We start from the raw sequence: 16483 nt of genomic DNA on the forward strand, positions 1-16483 counted from the left end.
ATATGTTAAAATTAATAAAAATTATTATTTTTTAAAAAAAGGAAAACATAGGAGGAGAAGGTGGTCCTGTGCTTGAGTTCTGTTTGAGGATTTCCTACAGGCAAATAGATGGCCCTTTGGCCTGATCAAGAAGGCTCATTGTATATTCTTACAGCTCAACACCATGCACGGTTAATTCAAGAGGTGCGCTCCTACTCCTCCCCTATCTGAACAGATTCAATATCTCCTGGCAACGTGCAAAAAATGTTGCACCCTCACACAGGCAGCAAATCAGTGTCCCAGAAGGACAGCCTACATTTAGGATGTGGGGTATGAGCTTAAAACATTTTAGAAGCACTGCCTGAACTAGCTGATATATATATATATAGATAATATAAAAGGGTGCTTTTGGCTTCAAAGACTTAATTAAGAGAAAGTGCCCTTGTTTCGCCAGGCGACGTTTTTTCCCTTCCGCGCTCGGAGATCAAGTTTGTTCAGTGCCTGTTCGCCAGATCCAAATTTCACACTTCAGCGGCATGACTGGTGTTCTAGAAAACAGCCACATTCTGAACATAAGAACATTAAAAGCCCTGCTGCATCGGAGCAAAACTCTATCTGGCCCAGCATCTCATTCCAACAATTATGTTTCTAATAAATTCTTCAGCCTGACTGCCCTGCCCAGGCTCTGCCCGCCTGCTGGAAAATGGAAGTCCTCATAGGCACATTGCTTCTCACCAGGCACACTGCCTGCGGTGGTGTTGAGAACTGGCAAGCAAGGTTTTTTGGGGGGGCAAGGATGCTGGTTCCTTGGGGAGTCCTCCTGGCTCAAGGGCAGCAGTCCCCGGAGCTTCACGGGTGTCATATTCCAACGGTCTCTGGTTTCTGGGCTCAAGCTCAGTGTCAGGTCCCAGATCTGGGGCTACTGTGGCCATTACTCATCTAGTCCCTACCTCTCCAAGCCTCTGTCCAGCTCACTGCTGGGAATCTGGACCATGACAACAGAAATGGTTCTGATCAATCTTTGTATGGCTTCCGGCCATACAAGCCTCCCCTTGAAATACAGTGGTACCTCGGGTTACATACGCTTCAGGTTACAGACACTTCAGGTTACAGACTCCACTAACTCAGAAATAGTACCTCGGGTTAAGAACTTTGCTTCAGGATGAGAACAGAAATTGCATGGCAGCGGCAGGCCCCATTAGCTAAAGTGGTGTCTCAGGTTAAGAACAGTTTCAGGTTAAGAACAGACCTCCGGAACGAATTAAGTTCTTAACCCGAGGTACCACTGTAAGGGATATCTCTGGGAGTAATCTTCCTCCCATCCAAAGCCTCTATTGTCAGTTCTCAAAGCCAGTTTACCTCTCCATACTTGTCTCTTTTTGTGCCAAATAATCCCTGTTCCACACAGTTCCCTCCAGGCTGCTCAAGTCATCAGCTGTCATTCGCAGGGTGGTTTAACTGTCTACCCCTTTTCCCAAGGAACTCTGGATATTGTATCAGTGCCCTATACCAAGTGAGAACTACCAGAATTCTTTGGGGCAAGTCATGATGGTTTAAAGTGGTATGGTACCTCTTTCAATGTACAGTGGACGCTCGGGTTGCGAACGCGATCCGTGCGGGATGCATGTTCGCAACCCGCAGCATTCGCAACCCACAGTGGCACATCTGCGCATGCGCAGGTTGCGATTTGGCACTTCTGCACATGTGCAAAGCGCGACTTAGGTCCGTAACCCAAAAAAACGCAACCTGAAGCATCTGTAACCCAAGGTATGACTGTATAATGCAGACAGGGCTTTAAATAAATAAATGTTGTTGTTTAGTCGTTTAGTCGTGTCCGACTCTTCGTGACCCCATGGACCAGAGCACGCCAGGCACCTCTGTCCTCCACTACCTCCCGCAGTTTGGTCAGACTCATGTTTGTACTAATTACTATTTTGAGCCCCTGGAAATAGAGGGGGCAATATACTCAGTCTTGAAATGCTTCCATTTGCATCAAGTCACGCCAGCTTTCCTTTCGTTAAAAGTTCCCTAGCAAACTAGAGATGGACAAAACACACACATCCTTCCCCCAAAAAATCAGGTGTCCTGTCCACTCTGATCTCAATTCCGCTGAATTCCCTCTAAATGCCTCTGATGTTTCACCAGAGGAGAAAGAACCCCTGAATTTTCGCTTTCAGCTAAATTCCTCGTTCACGATTCACCGCGTTAGACTTGCCAGTCCATTTCGTGGGCTGTGAATCTGTGATTGGGTAGGACAGACAGGCAGGCAGGGATACCAGTCACGGCTGCCCGCGAAGGAAGTGAATTGGCTGCTCTCTACCCCCTGTGCATTGTGGGAGAATTGCGGCTCTTGCTTCTCACCCAGGACATCTGCGTGAGTGAGGCAGCCGGCTTTTCCCCTCGGGTTTTTGTGTCACTTTAATTGACTGCCTGTTGGTGCTCTGCCATTGTTTTCCTACTGCCTCTTAGCTCCTTAAAGACTTATGAAGAAGCACGGTGCAATTGCATGGACAGTGCTTCCCCAGTGGCCTTCCTGAGGCTTTAGAAATGTCTTGTTGAATCACAGATGAAGTGTGCCGGTTTCCCCAGTAGCTGTAAATCTGCTGTTCGGAAGATGGGGACCTGCCACCTCCTTAATGATCTTGACGAAGTTTGGATCAGGTCCACCCAAGCCAATTGTTCACATCTCTTCCTGATGTGTCCATCAAGGGGACCATATCTCCTTCATTGCTGCTCTTGGGATGAGTGACTGACGGACAGTTCAGCTATGGCAGGACGGTGGGGGTAGCTAATCCCAGTGCTTCACCCACCAACACCAGGAACGCACCAACATTTTTCTGACCCTCCATGGTGTCATCAAATTTGGCATGGTGGCAAAAATGGAAGGGTAAAAAACGTTACTGTGGTGGGTGTAGCACCCTCCATATGATATTGAACTACATCTTTCAAAATTGTTATTATTATTTATTAAATCTGTATACCGCCCTAAATCTGTAGATCTCAGGGCAGTTCACAATATAAAATTACAATATATATATAAATAATCACCACCACCCCAATACATTTAAAAGGGCTGTCAGATGTCAATCAGAACCAAAGGCCTGGTTGAAGAGGAATGATTTTGCCTGGCGCCTAAAGGTGTACAGTGGTACCTTGGTTCTCAAACGCCTTGGTACTCAAACGCCGAAAACCCAGAAGTAAGTGTTCCGGTTTTCGAATGATTTTTGGAAGCCAAATGTCTGGTGCGGCTGTCGGCTATTGTTTCTGGGGCACCTGCACCAAGCAGAAGCTGCGCCTTGGTTTTCGAACATTTCGGAAGTCAAACGGACTTCCAGAGCAGATTAGGTTTTGTGCTTTAGTTTTTGCTATTTATTTTGCATTTTTGGTTTTGAGGCTTTTTTGGTTAATTTGTTTTTGTGACTGTGTGGAACCCAGTTCAGCTACTGACTGATTGTGTGACTGCGGATAAAAGCCCCCCATCCAAACAATGACTATCATAAGTGCAGGTAAGAAAAAAAGCATTTTTTCAATTTTTATCATCTACAATACTGTCTTATTTATTTTATAGTACAGTACATTGCTTATTACTTTCATTTTATGGCTCAATAGTCTTGTTAGATAGTAAAATCCATGTTAAATTGTTGTTTTAGGGGTTGTTGTTAAAAGTCTGGAATGGATTAATCCATTTTGCATTACTTTCTATGGGAAAGCTTGGGTTTTGGAATGGACTTCTGGAACGGATTAAGTTTGAGAACCAAGGTACCACTGTATAATGAAGGCGCCAGGTGAGCCTCTTTGGAGAGAGCGTTCACAAACGGGGAGGCGCTGCAGAAAAGGCCCTGTTCTCGTGTTGCCACCCTCTGGACCTCACATGGAGGGGGGACACAAAGAAGGGCCTCAAAGGATGATCTCAGGGTCCACATAGGTTCATAATCCCCTCATCTCTGTTTTATTCAAGCCTCTGCTGTTGTTTAAAACTTTCATTTTGAAACCTGCCTTGTCTTTTGCTCCACCCCGCCCCTGGCTGTGCCAAAGCACTACAACTCCTCCTATGCAGGCTGCACAATGACAGTTTTACATCTTTATGTATATGGGAAGAAAACACATCACTGGCACATCCTTCTGTCTGATTTGGAGAGAGTTGTCTTGCAGAGAGAAGATGCAAGATGTTATCAGGGTGCAGGCAGCAAGAGTCTTGTTGGCACAAAAATGGAAGCAAGAAGAATTACCGATGAAAGAAGAATGGCAAATGAAATTAATGGCCTATACAGAATTAGATAAATTAACAGGAAGGATTTGAAACCTGCAGGATCAGAGATTCTTGGAGGACTGGAGTAAATATCTGAACTATTTGAAAAGCAATTATAATAAACAGATTACGCTACTAGGACTGCAAGAAGTTCTATAAGGAGAACTTTGTGAAATATTGCAAGGAAAACTTTGGAAAAAATTATTAGTTAAGGACAATAGAGAAATTAAGAAATGCAGAATAAGTGATAAAGAACGGGAAATCTTCAGAGGTTGTTGACAGAAGTCGAAAACATTGTATAGAATAAGAAGCTATGTTAAATGATTGTTGGAATTGATATGTTGAGAGAGAGAGAGAGAGAGAGAGAGAGAGAGAGAGAGAGAGAGAGAGAGATGTTATCAGGGTGCCATTGCTGAAAAGGCTCTGCTGGTTGGGGGATATACGCCTGGTCTGTGCATTTTTCATTACATCCTCCGGCCTATTAGAAAGTTGGTGCATTTTCCTCTATTATAAAAATATATGATGATTATATAATGCTTTGATTTCGCTGTTAGCTGCCTTGATCCTTTCCTGGTGGGGGGGGGGGAGTGGACGACAAATGTTTTAAACGAAATAAATGAATACCTATCGGCGTCACAGAGTTGTCATGAGGATAAGTGGGAAGAAACACATGGAAAAATCCCTGAGTTCGTAGGACGGGGGGGGAGGGAGATTAAATAAATTCCCTTTCTACAGCTAATCAGCACAAGGCGATCGATCAGATGCACTTCGTTATTATTTCAGGGCTGTGCGCTTTGGGGAAACGGGTGCATTGTGGCTTTGGAATGCTTCTTTGAAGGTCATTTAAGGTTTTATAAAGTATTTGTTCAGTAGCTTGGTGCTCTCCATCAGTTGATTGGCTGCTGTCACACGTACTGACCACCAGGTGGAGAAAGATAGAAACCATCACTGCGGTTTACAGGAAAAGTACAGTGGTACCTCAGGTTAAGTACTTAATTCGTTCCGAAGGTCCGTACTTAACCTGAAACTGTTCTTAACCTGAAGCACCACTTTAGATAACGGGGCCTCACGCTGCCGCTGTGCCACTGCCACACAATTTCTGTTCTCATCCTGAAGCAAAGTTCTTAACCTGAGGTACTATTTCTGGGTTAGTGGAGTCTGCAACCTGAAGCATATGTTACCTGAAGCGTATGTAACCCGAGGTACCACTGTACCACATTTTAGCAAAAGGGAGGGGGAGAAGAAACCAGATTACCCTACGGTTTAAGCAAACTTTACCAAACCCCCACAACCTGTTGCCAGCCAACCAGACCTGGAGGGAGGTGCAAAATACTCTGAAATATTCAGAGTAACAGTGCAAAAGCAGGGAATTGCTTCATGATTGTGGGTTTAAGTGCTTTAACTCAGTGCTTTGGGGGGGGTTGCAGGGGTATACATATTTTGTGAATCTTTGTACTTTTGTACATTTACTGTATTTATTTCCCCCGATTTGAACTATAAAATTGTGATCTTCTTGAGTCAAAATGAGAGTACACCTAATTTTTTTAAGAAAGTAAAGCACCGCTTTAACTGTATAAAAGGTAAAGGTAAAGAGACCCCTGACAAATAAGTCCAGTCGCAAACGACTCTGGGGTTGCGCGCTCATCTCACTTTACTGGCCGAGGGAGGTGACGTTCGTCTGCAGACAGTTTTTCCAGGTCATGTGACCAGCATGACTAAGCCGCTTCTGGCGAACCAGAGCAGTGCACAGAAACGTCGTTTACCTTCCCGCCAGAGTGGTACCTGGTTATCTACTTGCACTTAGATGTGCTTTCAAACTGCTAGGTGGGCAGGAGCAGGGACCGAGCAACAGGAGCTCACCCTGTCCCAGGGATTCGAACCGCTGACCTTCCGATCAGCAAGCCCAAGCAGCACAGTGGTTTCCTTAACCCACAGTGCCACCCACGTCTGTATATTTAACTGTTAATCCATTTCTATGTGATCTGTAGTAACCTCCCTCTACAAAGATGAGAGTGAGGTAAAGTGACCAGATTTTGCAGTAGTTTTAAACCTTAGACCCCCCCCCCATCAGAACACTTGAGAGGTCTGTTATGACCACCAGTATGTGGCAACCTGTTATGTACTGAGTTGAATAGGATCCAAAATGCAGCAGTCTGATTGGCCCTAGAACAATTGGATTCAGAATGCAGCAGTCTGATTGGCCCTAGAACAATTGGATTCAGAATGCTGCAGTCTGATTGGTCCTAGAACAATAGGATCCAGAATGCAGCAGTCTGATTGGTCCTAGAACAATAGGATCCAGAATGCAGCAGTCTGATTGGTCCATAGGAGCCACCCAATCCAGCTCCAGGTGCAAGTGAATCCGCAACCTGATTGGCCTACAGGTGAATCCCAGAATTAGCCAATCACGTGGGGCCCATTGTGTAAATAATGTATATAAAGCAGATATTGTGGGGGAACTTCCACTCCTCCTCACCACTATAAGCTGAATAAGGAGCATGAAATCCACTCTCGACTCCGAGTACATTTCACAACCTTTTTCAGTCATCACCAGCGAGGTACTGCAATTAAGTAAAAGGAGAACCTGCTAATGCTTGTTGATCAATTGATTTTACTTATATGCCACTTTTCCACAATGTGCCATGCCCAAAGCGGGTTACAACGAACATTCGAAACATCAAAACAGAGAACTGTGGAAATGCGGATATACAAAATACAAAACATGTCAACAAATGCAAAATAAGTAAAAATCAACAATTCAGCAAATACAGAATAAATTCAATATTAGGAAGAAGAAGAAAGAACAACCAAGAAGAAAGAACACCAAGCTGGGCTCAAGTACTGACAAAAGTTAACTGACAATAAAGTTTCTGGCAATGGTATTGCTTACCCTTCACTCAGAGGAGCAAAGGATCTGGGGTGCTCTTGAGAGATCTTGTGAGAGAATCCGAGAGCTCTCATCTGAGCATTCCTAAACTTCTCAAGCAGGTGCACTGAGCAGGCAGTGCTTCCCAAAGCAAGCTGGAGACCTTAGAAATAATAATAATAATAATAATATAATTTATTATTTATGCCCTGCCCATCCGGCTGGGTTTCCCCAGCCACTCTTGGTGGCTCCCAACAGAATAATAATAATTATAATAATAATGCAACAAAACATCAAGCATTAAAAACTTCCCTAAACAGGGCTGTTTTCAGATGTCTTATGTTACAATCAATATATTATCAGACCCTCCAAGTGTCCTTGTTTTCCAGGGACAGCCCCAGATTTAGATTGAGCAAAACTGCATTCAAAGACGCATGTATATATTGAGCAGAAACCGACACAAAAATGCATGTGAGTTTTCATTCAGATTTTTTTTCTTTAAAATAATAATAATGCAACTTACGGTTGGCAAAATGAGAAACCGAAATGTACAGGGTTTCGTGTGGGGTTTTTTATTATTATTATTTGTTTGAGGTTTTCCAGCCATCTCGAGAGCAAGCAAACTCTCACTTCACATTGAATCACACCCGGTAGGAGCCAAACCCATAAACTGATGGTTTAAAAACTCCCCAAGCGCAATTAGCCAAGGCTGTAGCTGAACAGATTGCCAGAGCTCCACGCATGTCCGTTGGGTTGCTAAACTGCATTTTGAAAGCTCCCTGAAATGCTGTGATTATCAGGGTACTAACGTTTAATTGAACTGCTTTCCTTGGGTCCCACCCTAAGGTGCTTTGTCTCCATAGTCTCTGCAGTGGCCAAGAGGACTTTTTACGGTGTGAATTCTTTCTCTCTTAATTATTCATCGCCCTCATCAATATATCTCTTGGCCAAGTTTTCTCCGAAAATCATCCTTCCGTGGTTTGGGTGTAAGCTTTTAAAGGGACGGTTTAAAACGGTACGTTCAGAAAACCTAACTAACTACCAGCCAGTTGCTAATCTCCCTTTCCTGGGCAAGGTTCTGGAGCGAGTGGTCGCAGACCAGATCCAGGCACTTTTGGAAGAAGCTGATTTTCTGGATCCATTTAAATCGGGGTTTAGGCCTGGTTTTGGTACAGAAACTGCTTTGGTCGCCCTGTATGATGACCTCTGACAAGAGAGAGACAAGGGAAACACGTCCCTGTTAATTGTGGCTCTTTTCGGGGGAGGGGTCTAGTTTTTAATCTGATTATATATGTTGTGATCTTTTCTGTGAACCACCCTGGGACCTCTGGGTATAGGGCGGTATATAAACTCAATTAATAATAATAATAATAATAATAATAATAATAATAATAATAATAATACAGTCATACCTTGGGTTACAAATGCTGCGGGCTGCAAGTTTTTGGGTTGCGGACCGCACCGAACCCGGAAGTACCGGAACAGGTTACTTCCGGGTTTCGGCACTCGTGCATGCGCAGACACACTAAATGACATAACGCGCATGCGCAGAAGCGCCAAATTGCATCACGCGCATACGCAGACACAGCGCTTCAGGCTGCAAGCTCTGCGGGTTGTGAATGTGCCTCCCGCACGGATCACATTCGCAACCCAAGGTATGACTGTAATCTGGAAACAAATTGGAGCAAGTTCAGAGAGCAAAAGAAGTTGTTCAGGGGTATGGAAACAAGCAACGTCAGGAGAGACTGCAGGAAATGAGTACGTTGAGCTTGCAGAAGAGATGACCGAGGGCGGTGCAAAAATCCCTGAACTCAAAGCACCCTGGACATTTTGAAGTAGATTTCGAGTGCCCTGTTTTGAAGTAGAGACCTCCAGCTGTTCTGTTTCAAAGCTTTTCTAGTGATGGGGCTGCATTCTGCAGTGAATTCCATGTCCTAGATTTAAGATTTATGCACCATGCGCCAGCCATAACCACTTTTGTATCCCCACGAGTTAGTGAGTCAGCAGCCAATCATTTCTGAGCATCATTCTGTTTATATTGCATTTGTAGATCAATGAAGCAGAACTAAAAATAGGGGGGGGGGGGGAGAGATGTTTTGCCAGTCAGCCTTTAGCAGGAGCTTCAAATCATCATTTCCTGCTCTGGTTCTGATGCCAGCAGTTGAACCTTCTCCTGAGCTACAGGCCTCCACGTCAACCTGGCCGATTCCGATATTAATTGATTGGTGTGCAGTTGGAGGAGCTCTTCCCCACTTATAAAACTGCCTTCTCCATTCAACTGCTTCCTCTTGAAATCCCTTTGCGCCTATCTGCACACATTAAGGTAGGAAGGCCCTTACGAGGCACAACCACATTGTTTCCCATGGAAGCGGGCCACAGTTCTTAATTTCCAAGCATGCAGTTTAAATATATATATCTCCATGAACATGGCGCAGTCAGCTGCAAGCACATGTTCCAGCCGTAATGCCAACTGGGCCGCTTTGACTCCCAAGGAAAAGAAGAGGTAAGTTTATGCAGTATTGAGTCAGACCATTAGTCCATCGAGCGGAGCATTGTCTATAATGAACAGCAGCAACTCTTGACATGGGATTTCTCTCATTATCAGGGAGGTCAGTGCCATGTAAGCAAGGGTGTGGCCTGACTATGGAACTGGCAAAGACCACTTTAGGTGGAACCTCATGCCAGAGTGCAAAACAGCTCCCAGTAAGGCGCAAGGAGGGTTCTGCACCTTGAGCAAAAAACCTTGAGTTGAGCAATTGTTTTCAAGGACTGCTGTTGGATGAGAGATGGTGGGGTGCTGGGGTGACACGATGTACATTTCCTATATAGCAGGGGTGTCAAACTCAAATTCATCGGGGGCCGCATCAGCAGTTTGGTCACCCTCAAAGGGCCGGTTGTATCTATAGGACTCAATATGTGCTCAATATAAAAACAAGTGGAGGTTTCCTGAATGCATGTAAAGTGGAGGTTTCCTGTGTAGAACGGCCGGCGCCGCTAGAGGGCAGACGTTCTCTGGCTTGTAGGCTGCCGCGCATGCGCTGAAGAGGTGCCTTTCTTGTGTCAAAAAAAGAAGAAGCGAGAATAAAAGGTGAAGGCTGGTGACCGGCGGCGGCTACACGGGCCACATGACAAGGTCTGGCAGGCCGGATTTGGCCCGTGGGCCTTGTGTTTGACACCCGTGCTATATAGGGTGTGTGCTAATGGACTCCTTTGGACTCTGTCCTGTACAGTCTTACCTCATGTTACGTCCGCCTCATGTTACGTTCTTTCAGGTTACGTCCCGCGGCAACCCGGAAGTACCGGAAAGGGTTACGTCTGGGTTTCGCTGCTTGCACATGCACAGACACGCAAAATGACATCATGCACATGCGCAGAAGCAGCGAGTCACAATTCAAGCATGCACAGACACGCTGCTGCAGGTTGCGTTCCTTTCATGTTGTGAACGGGCCTCTGGAACAGATCCCGTTCGCAACCAGAGGTACCACTGTAATAGCTTTCCCACCTGCCTTGCCCCACCTTCCAGCCCTGGGAGCCTTTCCCAGACCATGACTTTGAGAACAACAATAGCAGCTGGGAAGAGAGGAGTTCAGGGATAGCTTTTAAAAATAATTTCGTAAGCTGTGTGTCCTTGTTGCTCAGTTTGACCCTTTTACATGGCGGTTCGAATCCCCGCAACGGGGTGAGCTTCTGTTCCCCCTGCCAACCTAGCAGTTCGAAAGCACGTCAAAGTGCAAGTAGATAAATAGGTACCACTCTGGTGGAAAGGTAAACAGCATTTCTGTGTGCTGCTTTGGTTCGCCAGAAGCGACTTAGTCATGCTGGCCACATGACCCGGAAAAACTGTCTGCGGACAAACGTCGGCTCCCTCGACCAGTAAAGCGAGATGAGCGCCGCAACCCCAGAGTCATTTGCGACTGGACTTAACTGCCAGGGGTCCTTTACCTTTACCTTTTTATGCATTGTGATCTGCTGCTATTTTATAGATTAGTAATCCTTTATTGTAATTGATAAGTGTAAACTGTTGGATTATTATTTGCTGGTGTTTGATTTTACTGTTTAGTATTGGATCCTAATGGATTATTCAGTATTGCTTTATTTGATATCTGTTGTTTATTTTAAAGTTATTGTGACTTTTTATACAGGGTCTGATTGTTACTATTAATGTTTGATATTCTATTATTATTTTTACGTGTGTTGGAAGGTGCCCAGAGTGGTTGGGGCAACCCAGCCAGATGAGTGGGGTATAATAATAATAATAATAATAATAATAATAATAATAATAATAATTTTATTTATACCCTGCCCATCTGGCTGGGTTTCCCCAGCCACTCTAGGCAGCTCCCAACAGAACACTAAAAGCAGAATAAAACATCAAACATTAAAAACTTCCCTAAACAGGGCTGCCTTCAGATGTCTTCTAAAAGTCAGATACAGTGGTACCTCAGTTTACAAACTTAATCCATTCCGGAAGTCCATTCTTAAACCGAAACTGTTCTTAAACTGAGATGCACTTTCCCTAATGAGGCCTCCCACCGCTGGTCCCTTTCCACCGTTCAGATTCCATTCTTAGACTGAGGTAAAGTTCTCAAACCAAGACACTACTTCCAGTTTTGCAGAGTTGGTAAACCAAATTGTTCTTAAATCAGACTGTTCTTAAACCGAGGTACCACTGTAGTTGTTTATTTCCTTGGCATCTGGTGGGTGGGTGTTCCACAGGGCGGGTGCCACCACCAAGAAGGCCCTCTGCCTGGTTCCCTGTAACCTCACTTCTCGCAGGGAGGGAACCACCAGAAGGCCCTCAGAGCTGAACCTCAGTGTCTGGGCTGAGCAATGGGGGTGGAGACGCTCCTTCAGGTATACCGGGCTGAGGCCGTTTAGGGCTTTAAAGGTCAGCACCAACACTTTGAATTGTGCTTGGAAACGTACAGGGAGCCAATGTAGGTCTTTCAGGTCAGGACCGGTGTTATGTGGTCCCGTCGGCCACTCCCAGTCACCATTAATTAATGCATCCCTGAATAAAGGCTGGCTGATTGGGAATTTGGTATGCGTCTCCATACTGAACCCCCAAGGGATTATTTTTTCCCTCACACATGCCCCAAGGGTTCAGACTGGGGGATCTCCTCTCTGAAGGTGCCACAGGTTGATTCTGGGACCTCCAGAATGCAAATCGTGTGCTCTTCCACTGAGCCGCAGTTCTTTCTGAAAATGGTATCCATCATGGGGGACCCTTTGCTAGCCAGCTGCTTAGGAAGATGGCGTTTGTCAGCAAGGAGATCCCTGGGACGAGTGTTACAGATAATAAAGTTGGTTAGGGATTAAGCAAAAGCAAGCCGTAGGAAGCGAAAGCACTGCAAGAAAACACTTTCAAGAAGGCAGTGGAGCAAAGGGGGAAGAAGGAGGGAGGCAGAAGTTAGACCTAAGGGAAAAGCGAGGGCCCTGCTGGGAATCCAAGAACACGGACATTCCCACAAGTCGTTGCATGAACTCAGAACTCCCGATGTGTCATCACATCTGCTGTGGAAAACTAAAATTAAAACTGTGAAGCGATGAACGAAGCAGCTGGAAACGTCGATTCTGCTCTGCTCCAGGGGCAACAGCTGTATTCCGTGAGCGAGTAACTTGACACTCTTCACGGTCAGTATATTCAGAAATAACTGCGCATTAATGCGCCGGGCTCCCCTTTCCTCCCCACTGGCTCTCACACACACATCCACACACACCCCATCGCAAGTTAGCTAGCAATCATTTTGCAATTCACATTATGCAATATTTGCCTTTGGGGGGAAATAGCATACTTTAAAGATGAGGGTCAACCCGGCAAGCTACAAAACGATGTCATTTTCGGTGGAGGGACTCCAAATAATAATAATAATTTCAATATATTCCCTCTTGGTCCACTGCTTCGTTACACTTAGCTTTTCAAGGCTGCGGTCGTCAGCTTAGAATCCTTCTGCTGTGAGACGGATCAGCTGCAGAGAATGGGATCCCTGTCTCTTTAAATGCTGTGAAGACAAGAGAGTTTCAGCAGTTTCCCCACCTCCATTACGCCTTTGCCAGGGATAACAGAACACCCTGCCATGTCTCCCGCCACTGAGCTCTGGCCCTTCTTCAAAGGTGAGGCTAGCATTAGATGTGCTCAGGTCTTGCTTGCATACATCCTGTAGACATCTGTATGGTCTTCTTTGATGATCACTCATAGCCGAGTAAGATTGTCTTCCATAAACGTGGTCTTAACCGTGAGTCCATAAGTGACTGTGGAGGCCAATTCTGGATCTACATGTTCTTCTACAGTGGGGACGTAGGTTTCCAGGTGGGAGTTGATCACAATGAGGGTTTGCCAACGTGCGTTCCTCTTAGCACGTTTCTTCCTTTCGTCCTGAGTTTGAGTGTCTTCAAAGTCCATGACACCTTTGGTAAAGGCTGTTCTCCAATTGGAAAAAACCAAAACAAAAAACCTTCAGTACAGTTCTCCACATTTCCACTTCAGAATTACTAGGTCCTCATGAAAATTAATCAACATTTCAATGCAAATCCGTCCCACTCTAGACATTTTTGCAATATCGCCTAACACACCCCTTTTGGCAAAGCCGTTTCCCTGAACATAATGCAGTTTTTGTATGATTTTTGCTCATTTATATGCACATTTTGCCCTTGGCATATGGGGTTTTGTACAGATTACGGCACTGCAACATTCAGAGAAGTGTGAACATTGAAGGGTGGCTGTGTTTCGGTTTGCGTATTATTGAGGAAGCAGCGAATTAGGTGGATTTGTCATGCGATGCAGGCGGAATCGAATTTCTCCGCCATCCTTACCACTGTCTCCTGGACTCTGGGGTCCTGACGGATTGGGGATTAACCTTCCTTTGAGAGACCCCGGTTGTGTTGTGACAAAAGCCTTCTCTGGCCTACAGTAGAAGGATTCTGGCTTGTTTGAAGAATGTTCCTCAGATCACGCGTAGGCAGATTACCCAAGAACAGGCACGTCGATCCTGGTGACACAGAGATTCTTGATGACTAAGGAGCATTGTTTGCCAGTGGATGGAGTTTTAAGAGAGGTTTATTTCCCTCTCTCTCTCCCATTCCCTTGTAAAAATGATGACGGGAGCCTTGAGAAAATAAGTCATCAGAATGTTTCACCACAGTGCAATGTTTTCCCCACAATTTTGGAGATGGAGGAACTGAGTTCAGGAGTCAGGACGGAACAACGCACTGCAGATACGGTTTGGGAGGGATAGTTTGAAGTAGAGAAACTTCACAAAGTGGAATAACTCCAGTTGAAATGCAAGATGCAAGGGGGCACTCTTATACAGTGGTTCCGATCCTTCCTCCTGGGCTGTGTTCAGAAAGTGGTGTTGGGGGATGAGTGTTCAGACCCCTGGGCCCTCACTTGTGGGGTGCCTCAGGGTTCCGTCCTCTCCCCCATGCTCTTCAACATCTACATGAAGCCGCTGGGAGAGATTATCAGGGGGTTTGGGCTGGGTGTTCATCAGTATGCGAATGATACCCAGCTCTCTAACTCTTTTTCAAATCAGAACCAGTGAAGGCGGTGAAGGTCCGCAGCCTGGGAGTCATTCTAGACTCACAGCTGTCCATGGAGGCACAGGTCAATCCTGTGTCCAGGGCAGCTGTCTACCACCTCCATCTGGTACGCAGGCTGAGACCCTACCTGCCTGCAGACTGTCTCGCCAGAGTGGTGCATGCTCTAGTTATCTCACGCTTGGACTACTGCAGTATGCTCTACGTGGGGCTACGTTTGAAGGTGACTCAGAAACTACAACTAATCCAGAATGCGGCAGCTAGACTGGTGACTGGGAGCGGCCACTGAGACCACATAACACCAGTCTTGAAAGACCTACTTTGGCTCCCAGTATGTTTTCTTTAGTTCCTTGTGTTTGTTTTAAACCAGGGGTCAGCAAACTTTTTCAGCAGGGGGCCGGTCCACTGACTTAACTGTCAGGGGCCCCTTTACCTTTGCCCTTACCTAGACTGGTGACTGGGAGTAGCTGCCAAGACCATATAACACTGGTCCTGAAAGACCTACATCGGCTCCCAGTATGTTTCCGAGCACAATTCAAAGTGTTGGCGCTGACCTCTAAAGCCCTAAATGGCCTCCAACCTGAAGGAGTGTCATCCCCATCATCCAGCCCAGACACTGAGGCCAGCTCCAAGGGCCTTCTGGCAGTTCCCTCACTGCAAGAAGTGAGGTTGCAGGGAACCAGGCAGAAGGCCTTCTCGGTAGTGGCGCCTGCCCTGTGGAATGCCTTCCCATCAGATGTCAAGGCAATAAACGACTATCTGACTTTTAGAAGACATCTGAAGACAACCCTGTTTAGGGAAGTTTTTAATGTTTGATTCTATTTTTAATATTCTGTTGGGAGCCACCCAGAGTGGCTGGGGAGGCCCGGCCAGATAGGCAGGGTATAAGTAATATGTTGTTGTTGTTGTTATTTTACATGCATTCATATCATGACCAAAGCATTCATAGAATCATAGAACTGTAGCGTTGGAAGGGACCATGAGGGTAATCTACTCCAACCCCCTGCAGCGCAGGAATCTTTTGCCCAACGTGGTGCAAGAACCCACAAATCTGAAATTAAGGGTCTCATGCACTGCTGACTGATGAAGGTGTTTTAGGATGCACGCCGTCCTCCACCATGCTTCAACAGGGATGCAGAAGGTCTACTTGCATAAATGTCCCATATACCGCCTTTGCCAACCTGACATCCTCCAGATGTTTGGAACTACAGTTCCCATCAGCCCCTAAACCAGCACAGATCTTATCACCGCTAAGAGATCAGCTGCACATCAAGGGTGGAGCCTAGACTGGAAAAGGATCACCTGAATTGAAAAGTCTAAAAGTGTTCAAGATTGGGGCATGGCTCAACTGCAAACAGTTTAATTGCCATGTGGCTACCCCTCACCCCCCAAAAAAGAATCCTGGGAACTGTAGTTTTGGGGTGCGCACAATACTTTAATCGAAGATTGCTATGAGAGATGCAGTTCCCCTGCAAAAGGAAGGCTTTGGTGCAGCTGTGCCCTTTGAAAAACAATATTCCGGTCCTGCTTTAAAGTGTGGAAGGAGGGAAAGAGACTGCTATTGGGGGTGCAGGTCTCACCCACCGGGGGGCTGGTGCTACAGCACAACCCGGTCACTTTTGACTTTAAGACTTGATGAAGGACTGGTGGGGGGGCGGAATTTCAGATTCCAGCAGAAGAGGAAAGCACAGAGATTTCTTTGTGGGTGGGTGGACAGATTAGCAGCAAAGCTCAAAGGCTCAAGCCTGGATATAGCCAAGATTAAACTGCAGAAGAAAGCAGCGTATTTTAAGAACGTTTGTTGAGGCTATTTTCTTTCTGCCTCGATAGCAATAAGAATAGCAACATTGTTA

Source organism: Podarcis muralis, chromosome 1, assembly GCF_964188315.1.
Source record: "Podarcis muralis chromosome 1, rPodMur119.hap1.1, whole genome shotgun sequence".
Taxonomy (NCBI): Eukaryota; Metazoa; Chordata; class Lepidosauria; order Squamata; family Lacertidae; genus Podarcis; species Podarcis muralis.